Source organism: Solanum tuberosum, unplaced genomic scaffold (genome assembly GCF_000226075.1).
Source record: "Solanum tuberosum cultivar DM 1-3 516 R44 unplaced genomic scaffold, SolTub_3.0 scf00323, whole genome shotgun sequence".
Classification (NCBI taxonomy): domain Eukaryota; kingdom Viridiplantae; phylum Streptophyta; class Magnoliopsida; order Solanales; family Solanaceae; genus Solanum; species Solanum tuberosum.
In genome coordinates, this window is record NW_006239244.1 from 111,199 (window position 1) to 123,613 (window position 12,415).

Below are 12,415 nucleotides of genomic sequence, written 5' to 3' on the forward strand. Positions count from 1 at the left end.
AAATAAATAATCTAAATAATATTAATTTAAAAGTTTTTCAATTTGTTTAGAAGTAGGATAAAACATAGAGATTATATGTTGTATTTTCCTTAAAAAAATATTTATTTTAAAATACAAATAACAAAAAAGAAATTGATATAAAACTTCAAAATATTAAATATTATTTAAATGATGAATTTTAAAAGAAACTTATATATGTAGGTTTATAATATGAGGATATCTAATTAGTTTTAATAATTTAAATTAAGATATTTCAAAGGATAATACTTGATAGTTCCATAAAATTAGATAATGCTTGATAGTTCTATAAAACAACTAGGCTCAAAAACTAAATTTTAGATGCAAAACTTCCGTGTGTTCTTTATTTTTATATTTTCAAAGTTAAATTTTTTTATTTTAAACTTGAAAACCAAAAAAATTAGCATTTCTATTTTGAAATTTAATTTAATTTAAGTTTTTTTTTTTTAAATCTTTTTTTAGGATTCAAAATTTTATAATAGTTACTGCTGTGTAAGTTTACACGTATACATAAATTTTAAACTAATCCCACTAATTTCGAAATAACTAACTACCAATACACCTCTTTTTTTTCAAAGACAATTTTATTATTTTTAAAAAATACTGTTTTTTTCTGGCGATGACATATATAGATTTTAATCCTAAAAGTTACAGAAATATCTTGTATAACGCAAATCATCTCGTTGTAGGCATCCCCGTTTTGATAGTCTAAACTTGTATTATCTAAAAAGTCGAAATAAAATCATAAGTATTATTGTTTTAAGCAATCATAAATAATATATACATAAAATTATATAGTTAAAATCCGGAAACAAATTTACATCAATAAATAGTAGAAACTCTTTATAAGAATAAATACTATTAAGGAAGAACCATGTTCCAATAATACGGCTTTAATCTTTCTGTTTCATTGCAAATTTCTTTTGCAACATTTCCTGCGGCATTTCTAGACATCGGCTTGCATAAAAATTATATTGATAAAATTAATATTAAATAGATTATTGATTTTACATATCTTTAATATAAGAAAAAACAATTTCATAAGAAAACCTAAAGAAAAAGAAAGAAATAGAAAAGCTTATATTTAAGAAAAAGAAGAAGAAAAAGATTGACTATACCTTTTTTTTTTTGCTGGTCTCATCACAATCCGGTAGTTTTCCTGTTTGGAAAGAGAAGAATGCTCTTTGTTGCCTTTTGTTTGTTTGTTAGAGAAACATCCTATTTATGCTCCTCAAAATGATGCTGTTGTGTTTTTGAAATTTAAAATTATATCTCATTCTAACAGTATAAAAAAACTGACATGTGTTTTTTTTTTTTAAAACATATTTCTTTTTAAATTTGAATTTAAATACTGAAATTTGAAGATTAATTGTGGTGATGACACATATGCCATTTTTCTTTATATATATAGATAGATGTGGATGAGATGGTATATTATCAATAGGTTTCTGTATATAGAAAAAAATGGTTCTATTTTTTTTTATGTAAAATTTATTATGCAGAGGTTTTATTTTCTTCAAATAAATTGGCGGTTTATATTTTTTTGGTATTTGTAATTATGGTGCAGAATGATTTTTTTTTATTTTCAAATAAATGAGAAATGAATTTGAGTTTATTTTAATATTGTTAAAAGTTATGTCGTAGAAGTTTATTTTATGTATGAAATATAGTCTATTAAAAGAAAAGGAAAAAAACTTTAAAAAACTGCTCATTTTTAAAGGAATTTAATTTTTAAGTATTTTGTTGTTACTTGCACCTAAAATTTAGCATCATTATCTATATATCATGTATAATTTTAATTTTAGTTTCAATTTTAACTTTTATATTTTTAAAATTTATTTTAAAAAAAGGCAGTTAGCATTTTATTAGGAACAAAAATATTCATTTTATTTAAACAAAAAAAAAGATTACGTTAAAACAGTTTTTAACGTAAACAATTTTTTAAAAACTGTTTTTAATTTCTGTTTTTTTATTTAAATTGTTATTTATTATTTAACATATCTACAAATTTTGTGGTGCTGACACGTGTCACTTTTTCTTCTCCTTTTATATATAGATAGATTTGAAATTTTGAGTTTTGTAGTTGTGGTTTTTTAAGCTTAAAGTTATATTTGGACATGCATTTTACTTGAAAATTTGAGTTTTGTAATTGTTATTTTTGAAGCTTGAAGTTGTATTTGGACATGCATTTTACTTGAAAAGGTTTGAAGTTTTGTGAGCGAACTTCCCCCAAAATTCAACTTAGAAAATTTTTTTAGGACATATTTTCAAAATATCCAAAATTGCAAAATCTATTGTCAAATAGAATTTTAAAAATAATTTTCAAAATCCAAGCCAAACACTAGCAAATTATTCCCTCAATTTCAATTTGTTTGTGTTGGTGTAATATACCACAAATACAAAATATTACAGTTGAAAATAAAATGACAAAAATGAATAAACAAATCTTTAGGCTGAGGCGCGGATATCCTGCTCTCTTTAAGGAGATTCAAATCCACTGCGCATAATCTACACCGATCCAACAGTAATACTTTTGACTTGTCCCCTCCAGGATATAACAACCCAACAACGTCACACAACTCAAGCAACTCCGGATTAGTTGAAGAGTCCAAAGCTCCACAAAAAGAACACCTTCCTTCAGGAGAGTTGACCAAAATAAGCTATTATTTGATTCAATTCACCAAAATAATATGAAACTTTAAAATTTTACAAAACTAGCATAAAGAAGACGGAGTTAGGATATTTCATTTTAAAAAATAAACGGACCAAAAATACTTGGGAGACGGCGTTAAAGAAGATTTACGTTACTAGCATAACGTTTTAGGCTTAAAACGTTACCATCAGTAACGAGTCTCGGCAAATCTGCCACTTTCAAATCTTTGTACCAATTTCGTTATTACGAAGCACGTTTTAAAGGTAAAATGTTACTCCTAATAACGATTATGTCGAATCAAATCACGTCTGCCAACTGAGAATCTTTGTATGAAATCTGACATTAATGTCGTTACTATGAGTCACGTTTTAAGACTAAAACGTTACTCTGAGTAACGATTCTATTGAATCATGTCAGGGGCTCTGACGATGTCTTATTGATTTGATCTGCCAATAAAATGTTACTATACGTTACATTTTAACTTTAAAACGTGAATGACAATAACAACAAACTGCTAAAGTGTTCCTTTTACAATTTGACCACGGATCATTATAAGAAATGGTTGTGTAGAATGTTTAGCGCACATTCCAATAATTTTCTACAAAGCTTCTGCTTATGTGCCGCATTGTTGAATCAATACTCACAAAATTTTAATAGGTAAGTCTTGTCAATATGTTGTAATGTATTTATAAAAACATATTTTTAATAACTATAATAAATCTTATTTTTGTGTGTAGGATTTTTTGATGGCTAATTTTGAAGATAACGTGATGATTGCTTTGTATTGGGGTGGTGAAATAATCACTGAAATGAATGAATTTTGATATAACGAATGTGCCAGAATGATTGTTAGCATGTCTATTTCGACCAACTACGTTGAATTAATATAATTGTTGCATGAGAAAATGGGGACTGATGGTGAAAATATTCAATTGGATATTTCTGGAAAATATCCATGCTCATTTCAAGGTAACATTACAAGATTTATTGAGTTCAAAATTGAGATTGACCAATCTTTGCTACAATTTTTTGCCATTCCTCAAAATTTTTTGAACAAGATTGATATAAATCTTTTGGAGATGTATATAAAGATTAGACCAATAAATCAAGATAATCTATTTCGAATGAATGATCAACATGGTTATCATATGAATTTATTGTCTCAAAATTATGGATTTGCAACAATCAGTCAACCTCATTATGCATACAGTGCAACACATGGTATCCATCAATCATTTGGTGTAGGCCTTAACGAATCGATCATTTGTTGAATGCTCGAGTAGTCAAAGACATATTGAGAGTAGCCACAATTAATATGAAACCAGGTAGAGTAATCTTTTCATATAAAAAATACTAATTCTATTTAGTAGCATGAATAATATATATTTTCATTTTATATATTTCATGAAATTAACTTATTTTTTTCTATAGAGAAGATGAAGCTACCTTTGATTTGTGTAATGATGCACGTGCTCAAAGAAGCGATGACAATTCGGAGGAGGATGAACCCTCAGAAGATGATGGAGAGATTAAAGCCATTGAAAGTTAATTCGACGAAGATATTGAAGATTTACCTCAAAATAATAGTGGGGTAAATCTTCAAAATCAATTTGATCAGGATGTATCTGAAATGCAAAATAATGATATACCTTACTTTACTACATTGGAGAACGAGGAAGATATTTTTATCTCTACTCGTGAATCCGAAATGAAATGTTGTTCTGTTTGGTCCGAGGATGAAAAAAAGATTCAGAAAAAGATATGTGTTTTAGCAGCAAAGCTAAGTTGAAACGAGTTGTGACAATTTGGAGTTTGCGCAAAAATAAAGAATTCAAGATTGTAATATCAAGTAAGAGCTTATGGACTGTGAGATGCAGGTTTTATGATTCATTGGGTTGTCCATGGTTTCTTCAAGGTCGGAAGGTTGGAGGTAGCCTTTGGAAGATAGGAACGTATTTTAATAATCATAGATGTGAGACTGAAGGGCTTACTACAGGTCACACTAACTTAGATACAAATTTAATTGCATATTTGTTTTTAAATCAAATATGTAAAAATCCCAAATTGTTGGTAGTGAATGTCATTTCTAAGGTTCATGAAAAATTTGGTCATCAAGTAACATATAGAAAAGCGTGGCTTGGGCGTCAACACACATTTACATTAGTATATGGTGATTTTCAAAAATCATTTAGTGAGCTTCCTAAGTTTTTTGCAGCTTTTCAATACTCTAATCCTGGAACAGTTGTGGAATGGAAACACGAAGAGTCAATGAGTTCGCCAGAGTTAAAAACTTTCAAGTTTGTATTTTGGGCTTTCAAGCCATGCATTGATGGATTCCAAACTTGTCGTCATGTTATTTCAGTAGATGAAACTCATATGTATGGTAAATATGAGATAAAATTGTTAATTGTTGTTGGAGTTGACGGAAATGATAACATTTTTCCTCTTGCGTTTGCTATTGTTGACAAGGAGTCGAAAGAGGCATGCAAATGATTTTTTAGAAAACAGAGTACACATGTGATAAAGGATAGAGAAGACATATGTATTATCTCTGATAGGGCAAAAGAAATCTTAACTAGTTTATCAGAATTGTGGCAATTTCAGGAGCCTCGGGCCTTTCATCGATTTTGTTTAAGACATCTTAAGAGTAACTTTCAATCTCAATTTCCAAACAGTCTCTTGAAATGGAACCAATATTATAATTAGATGTTGCTTGATAATCTTCAGGGACTGCTTGGGCATTTTGTGTGGCATGATCCATTTCAACATGTGTTTATCCTCTTTCAATAGCATGTTCTCTTCTACCAACAACACCACATTTTCCTCGCCTACCAAAAATTTCCATCTTCTCTCCTCGTATTAAGAATCATATTAGAACTTCCTTCCCATATATCATGTGATCTATGAGTGAGTTGTCCCGTTAATACATCCAACTCAAGTGGACCGGAATCCAACTTGTATTCACTATTATCCGCCATAAAAGAAAATATCTATGAGATACATATGAAAGTAAACTTAAATGTTAGCTCAAATATTGTTATATGATTTTTTCTTGACATTCATCTAAAAAAGAGAAGCATGAATTAGACAAAGCGAATTAGGAACTTGGATAGGCAGCATGCTATTACTATGGCTCTAATTAACATTGTTTTGATACAAAGTGAAAATGATCCCAAAAAAGTGTCTTGAAAGATCTAAAAAATTATTTGGCATTGTCAAAGATTGTATCTTCTTCATATTAGAAAAAGAGAAAACTTGGGAAGTTTATATAAGATAGTATATCTGCCCTTACAATCAAAGCGATTTTCTTTATGCAGTTGCCTTTGCTCATCGGAGCTTCCTTTATTCGAATCAACGGTAGTTGGGATGTGACAGTTGCTACGAAGGCAAATCAGAAAATCAAAGAGAGTTCGAGTTCACTGACCATGAAAGGAGTGTCGGAAAATAGTCCAAAAAAATTAAAATCAAATCAAAATCTATAACAAAAAAAAAGCCTATATTGAAATTCAATTTCATGGGTTTTTCCTCAATTTACAAAAGATAGAATTCTTCTATGGATTTGTCAAGCCTTACTTCGTAAAGAAAAATCAAACCATGAACAAAGAAAATTACCTTGAAATAGTTATGGCGCTGAATCTCCTTCTTCCGGCAACACTAGCGGCAAGAATCGGGAACTGAACGGTGTTCGCAATACTAGATGAGATTGAGGTTAGGGCATGGGTGAAATTTCAAAGTAGAACTGAAATTGGGTTTAGAGTAGGTTAAATCGTATAAGGGTCAAAATTGAGTTTAGAGAAAATTTAGAATTAAATGTATAAATAAATATAAAACGTTACCCGTAGTAACGTTTTCCTATTTAACGTCGTCCCTCATTAACTTTTGTCCGTTTATTCTTTTGAAATAAAATATAGGCTAATACGTTACTGCCAACAACATTTATACTAGTTTTGTAAAGTTTCAAAAAAATGTATTATTACTGTAAATTGATTTAAATAGTAGCTTATTTTGGTCAAAAATTCCCTTCCTTCAACATATATTTAAATACTCTCTTTTGTATATAGTGAATATAGTTGAAGACTTAGAATATTTTCTTTGTCTCAACTCTCTCTTTCAGTACTACACACTAAAATATTATTTCACACTTCTCATCTTTATTGAGATACTTGACAAAGGAAGAAACACCTCTAATTATAGGTGAAAGAAGTCTTCCATATAATCAATATAGGTAGAATGAAGGGTAGATAAATGTGATAGATGTTACATGAGTTACAAGAAACTAATGGTGAGTTACAAGAAACTAATGGTCATATGAGTTACAAGAAACTAATGACCATGAGAGTTACAAGAACTAATAGACATATAAGTTACAAGAACCAACAGTCATCTTCTACCACAATTTATACCCACTAACATTGCACTTAATATTTTATTTTAATAATAAAATGCATAATACGCCAACAATTTATTTGATTGATTTTCACTCGGCACAAAAATAAAGAAAATTAAAAAACTTTTATCTTGTGATCTTAACATTCTACGTGAAAACTTGAACTTAAAGAGCTAGCCAAAAAGAATAGACATTCTTTTCTTATAAACCGACTAAAAAACAAATTTAAATAAAACATGTACTCCCTCTGTTTCAATTTATGTGACACATTTTATTTTTCGAGAGTCAAAATGTTTAAGTTTAACCAAAAATTTGCTCATGAGATCTTCAATTTTTTAAAAATAAAATTTATATATTTGAAAACTACGTAAAAAAAATACAATAATTGACAATTCAAAATATTTAAAATATATATGAAAAAATTACGGTATAAAATAGACTATTTTGAATCTCAAAATTTGAAATGTGTCACATAAATTGAGACAAAGAAAGTATCAATGTTCACATTAAAAATATAGTTTAAAATCGTAAGTTCTTATGTTCAAAAACATTATATGATTTTCACTCGATATAGCCAAATCTTACTATACAAATTATTCAATATTTATGCTGACAAGATAGCATCTCATGAATTAGTTATGTTGTGCGTAAACAACCAAAATGGATAAGTGAATCTGGATGATATGCTAATGAATGATTGTTATTTGTCTCAATTTGTTTATCCAATAAATCAAATTACATTGATATTTATACATAAGAAAAAGGGAAAATAATTTTTATCTCTTATTTTTCTTAGGGAAAATAATTGTTTTAGTCCCTGTGTTATTGCCTTATTTTGATTTTGATCCCTGTGATATCTTACTTCCCAAGTTTAACCTTTAATTAATTATAATCAATTATTTTAGTCCTTCTACTAACGGTGATAACCAATACAAACAGATTTGTTATTTCTGTCAAGGGCAATTATGGCACTTCACATAATATTATATTAAAAAAAAATCAGATTCACGTGACAAACACATTTCACAAGAAATTGTTCTGTCCAAAGTAAAGTGTTGAATTGTAAAAGTTAAGTGTTTATAATATTACTTTCTAAAGCTCTTTCTCTCTCCATGTCTTTGTAGATTTTTAGCTGGATGTCGACCCATAATAGGGGTTGATGGATGTCATTTGAAAGGGCACCAAAAAGGGAGTCAGTTATTGACAGCAGTAGGCATTGATGGAAATGACAACATATATCCTATTGCATTCGCAGTAGTGGAAGGTGAATTGAAGGAAACATGGAGTTGGTTTCTTACACTTCTTGATGAAGACTTAGGAATCTCACAAAATCCTTTTGCATGGACTTTCATTTCTGATAAGCAAAAAGGTCTAATACCAGCATTTGATGAGATAATGCCAGATATTGCGCATAGATTTTGTGTGAGGCATTTACACAATAATTTCAAAACTGAAGGTTTTGGAGGACAAACAATGAAAGATATCCTATGGAAAGCTGCCAGGGCAACAACAGAACCTGAATTCTCCAAGCATATGGAAGAGATGGCAAAATTAGATTCAAAAGCCCCTGAATGGTTTATTAATAAACCTCCCATTCACTGGTCAAGGGCTTTTTTTTCTTCTTTTCCAAAATGTGATGTTTTATTAAACAACTTGTGTGAGTCATTCAACAGTGTACTTCTACATGCAAGAGATAAGTATATTTTGACAATGCTTGAATTAATTAGGATCTATATGATGTCCAGACTTCAAAAGAATAGAGACAAAATGATGAAGTATTGCCAACGAATCTGCCCTAAAATCATGTTAAAGCTAGAGAAAAATAAGGCAAAAGCTGTTGAATGTATTGCCATTAAATCTGACCAATTCCACTATCAAATTGAGGATATCTATCTTAGACTATTCTCTGTCGATCTTAAGGAGAAAACCTGTTCTTGTAGGAGATGGGATTTAACAGGAATTCCTTGTAGTCATGCTATTGCAGCTATATGGGTTAAGAAGGATGAGCCCGATATATATGTTCATGAATGCTACACAGTTGAGCAGTATATGAAAAGTTATAGTCCATCCATCTTGCCAATTGCTAACACTGAGCAATGGCCTAAGACAGGGATTGAACCACCTCTGCCACCCATATATAAAGCACAACCAGGCAGACCAAGAAAACTAAGGAAGAGAGGAATTGATGAGACAACTCAAAAAGAATCAGATTCTAGAAAGCATACCTTGTTAAAAACATCAAGAAAAGGCAGAAAAAAGAAGTGTGGATCATGTGGAAAATTAGGGCACAATAGCAGAAAGTGCCCTATTCTTATGGGAAGTAACCACTCTGAAGTTCAACAACAACCAGTCCATCAACAAGTCGAAAAAGAAGGCCCTTCTACACTTAGTAATGCAGCAACAGAAGTAAGTAATCAAATAAGTTGATTCACTTCACAAGGATAATAACATTAAACATATTTTCTTATTGTAGGTTTCAAACACCATTGTTGAGAGTGTGATATCAATGCAGCCCAGCTCCTCATTTGTTACTGAACAAATTGTAATTACCTTTTCTTGTTCTCGACATATGTTATTTGTATCAAATCTTAAAAGCTGACTTATTTTCTTTGTATATTGTAGGTCAATCAACTTAACAAACAACCAAGGGTATCACAAGATCAATTGAGGAGTTCTGCATTCGTTTTAGAAGAAACAGGCGACCATTCCAGAGAAGGTACAAGACCACTTTTCATCGAGAGAATGGGAAAACAATATGTCCCACCATCAAGATTACAAGAAGCACTTTCTCAAAGTAGCAAGAGATTGAGAAGTAACCCACAAGCCAAAAAGAAAAATGTTCCTTGAACAAAGAAGTTACAAAAAATTGATGACAATATGTAGTTGAATTAGAGCTAGTTTTTTCTCTGTGACTTTAAAGTTAATCATGCTCATGGCTGATTGAAGTTACTAATTTAGAAACTTTGGATCAGCTTTAAGTTAAAAAATAATCAGTTTACTGAGTTGCTTTAGCCTATCGATTTAATTTCAAAGAGCACCAAAATCATATAATTTTATGTCTAATTAGAACTTTATTTCCTTGATATAAATCTCAATTAACAATTCAAAAAACTAAGTGCATTTCACAGGTTATCTCAATTGATTCTCAACGTATACCTAAATTGAATACTCACTACCAAATTAGTATAGTATCTGAGATGCTGAAAAAAATTAAGAGAGGAGAGAGGATTATTACCACTAATACAAAGCGTCCTTCAATTACGAGAGCAGGCTTGTGGAGATCTCTATAAATGTTCATGTAGAGAGATGTAACCACCTTATCTCTGTTGCAATTCTTTCTAAAAGTTATTACAAACACTCACCAAACCTGAAAACAACAACGCAATTAGCTTGAAATAGTCAACGCCTAATCCAGGATATGATTAGAGGAAAAAAGCAAGTGAAAGATGTGTAATAAAAAAGTAGACATATAGTTATCGTGTGCATTGATAATCAACTCACAAACTGCTCCTTTGTTTTCCCTCAAGAGGTCCAAAATAGGATCAGTAATGCTATTGTTCAAGATTACCTTAGTCCCTCAGACTTCATCACGTGGTCCTTTAACCCCAATGGTATCTTCTCAACCTAATCAGCCTATACAATCATCCTACACAAATTTAGGGAAGGCAACAAAGTGGCTCACATACTAGCGATGGAAGGATGTAAAAGAGCCACACTAAATGAAGTAAAGTTTTTGCAGCTCCCTCCAACGTGGACTGAAGAAGCCCTATTACAAGATAAAGAAGGAGGAGTTATTAGTAGAAAGTCTAATCTAGCAGTTTGTAATTACCTAGCCAAACTGGGCAATTTTAGTATCTCAAGGACAAATGTACAAACTAGTAGTTTTTTAGTTAATGTAGAAGTTAATAGAGATGCTATTACTATAGGACATCCGGTTCCTGGATTAGTCCCTAACCATAATGTAAGGGCTACCTAATTATGTTTAAACAAAGATCCCTTTTAAACCAAAAAAAAATCAACTCATAAACTTGTTGCTAAACATTTGTTGTATCACGCATCTTCATGATAATTTACTTGATCTTGGGTATTGAAATACAGAGGTGAGAAAAAGAGGGAAAACAAATGGCCGGTCTATCAGCAATAACATACATATAATGCACCAAATTCTTAATAAAATTCCATGAGGCATTCCTTACGCTTAAACGGTGAACACCAATATTGCCAACAAAATTAAGCCCAACATGATCAGATACTTGAATATAATGTTAGGAAGAAGCAACCAAAAAAGTTATGTCAATCAAGAATAAGAACCAAAATTGCACTTCATGTGACATTGATACAATCCATAACAAGAAATCCAACAATTGATTAAGTTGACGTTTACCTTCATCACATCATTTGGGCATATATACTCAAACATTAGGTGCATGTTAACTGGATTAACCCCATTTCAATTAAGCTTTTGGCAAAGATGCAGCCTTCCATGACGAAGTACAATCATGCCTCTCTAATATGGAGGGAAGGGGCACGATCTCTTTCAAGACTTACTCTCCAAAAGAAGGCTCAGTGTACAGGATAGTGATTCCGTCCATGTCCATTTCAATGTAGCATGAGAGAGTATTCTTAGGGGCGCACCGGCGCACCGATAATTGAAAAATAAAATAAAATACGAAAGAATTCTAAACGACTCTATCGGCCAAAACTGCCATATCATTTATCAAGGCTAACACAACTTTCATTTGATACCCTTTTTGCATATAAGATTCGGGAAGCTTGTAATAGCAAAGAACATGTTTGGGTGTGTTACCCAAGGGCCTATCGACTCCAAGTGAGTTCATCTCTGCATCTCATCACTTTAATGAGTTGGTATTACTACACATTTTCACAATAAACATATTCTTGGATGTACCTTCATATTTCACTGCCAAATAACAATTTAGTTTTTCCAAGGCCCACCTTTCTCTCAATACGCCAAGTCTTATTTTGCTCTTAATTACATGAGTAACTAAGGAGAAACATAGTATAGGTTGAGGTTTATGACTAGCTATGTATACAGCATACAGGTCTTGCCGTCTTGGTCGACAAACATGATTGTAGGAGATTCTAATTGACATTTTTGAAGAGACAAAGAGCAATTTAGGTTGTCACTTGTTTAACTTCTTTCAGCTCCAACAACAATTCAAAATTATAAAGAAGACTATGATTAATTCATAGATTTCACAATTCATATTGCAGAAAATGATTAATTCTAAAGTTGAAAAGCCAATACTAATTGTTACTGCAATTTTACCCACCTTAATCTTGAGCTCATAATTTTTTTGTAAGAAAAAGTTTCAGATATCAAATCAGATAAAACA